The following is a 1,336-nucleotide window of genomic DNA, read 5'->3' as shown; positions in this document are numbered from 1 at the left end:
GATGTCGAACGAACTGAACGACCACCTCATACTCCAGAGAGACATGTCCACATGATACACGGAGGATTTGCGGGAGGAGGAATCTCTAAATCATATCGCAAAAGACATCTTAAAGAAGTATATCATGTCGAGGGAGGAGAAGAAGCACCCGACATCCTCACTATCACTTTCACTAAAGAGGACGCAGCTGGAATCATCTCGGGACATGACGACCCCATGGTCAACACTATCATATTGGCCAACACTAATCTCCACCGTACACTGGTAGACCAGGGAAGCTCAGCTGATATCTTATTCAAAACCGCCTTCGACAAACTCAGCCTAGACGAAAAAGAACTCAGAGCATGTCCAAACAGCCTATTCGGGCTGGGAGATACTCTGATCCAACCACTTGGATACATCTCACTACACACAACCTTCGAAAAAGGAAACCGGTCAAGGACACTCAACATATATTATATCGTGGTCAACGTGAGTTCAGCCTACAATTCTCTAATAGGTTGGACAACATTAAATCAGCTCGGCACAGTAGTCTCGACTCCACACCTATGCATGAAGTTCCCAACCGCAAAAGGAATAGCTACGATAAGAGCGGATCAGAAGACGGCACGCTGCTGTTACAACGAAAGTCTAAACCTTAGAGGAAGAGGAGAAGAATTCCACACCATCGAACTTGGGGGAGTTCGAGGGCGGGAAGAACTTCATCCACAACCTGAAGGTGAAATAGAAAAGTGCAGATCGGAGATGTCCCAGATAAAATAACCAATATCGGCACAATCCTAATAGGAGACGTAAATGAGTCACTCATACAGTTCTTACGAGATAATGTCGACCTCTTCGCATGGAAGGCCGCAGACATGCCAGGCATAGACCCTAAGTTAATGTGCCACAAATTGGCAGTTTACCCAGGATCTCGGCCAATACAGCAGAGACACAGAAAGCTCAGACTAGAATAATCCCAAGCTGTGGAAGAGCAAGTACAACCTCTACTGGAGGCAGGATTCATAAGAGAAGTTAAGTACCCACTATGGCTAGCTAACGTCGTCTTGGTAAAAAAATCAAACGGGAAGTGGCGGATGTGCACCAACTACATTAATCTCAACAAAGCATGCCTAAAAGATTCCTATCCACTCCCAAGTATCGACGCTCTAGTGGTTTCCTCCTCCAGATTCAAATACCTCTCGTTATGGACGCCTATTCGGGATACAATCAAATTCCGATGTACCCACCCGACCAAGAAAAAACCTTATTTTTTACCCCGAAAGCAAACTACTGCTATATCGTCATGCCATTCAGACTCAAAAACGCAGGAGCCACTTATCAAAGATTAATGAAT

The sequence above is a fragment of the Arachis ipaensis genome, chromosome B5, assembly GCF_059453495.1.
Source record: "Arachis ipaensis isolate K30076 ecotype BB chromosome B5, ASM5945349v1, whole genome shotgun sequence".
In the NCBI taxonomy this organism is placed as follows: domain Eukaryota; kingdom Viridiplantae; phylum Streptophyta; class Magnoliopsida; order Fabales; family Fabaceae; genus Arachis; species Arachis ipaensis.
The sequence above is the reverse complement of the archived record's forward strand: the minus strand, read 5'-3'. Positions refer to the sequence as shown.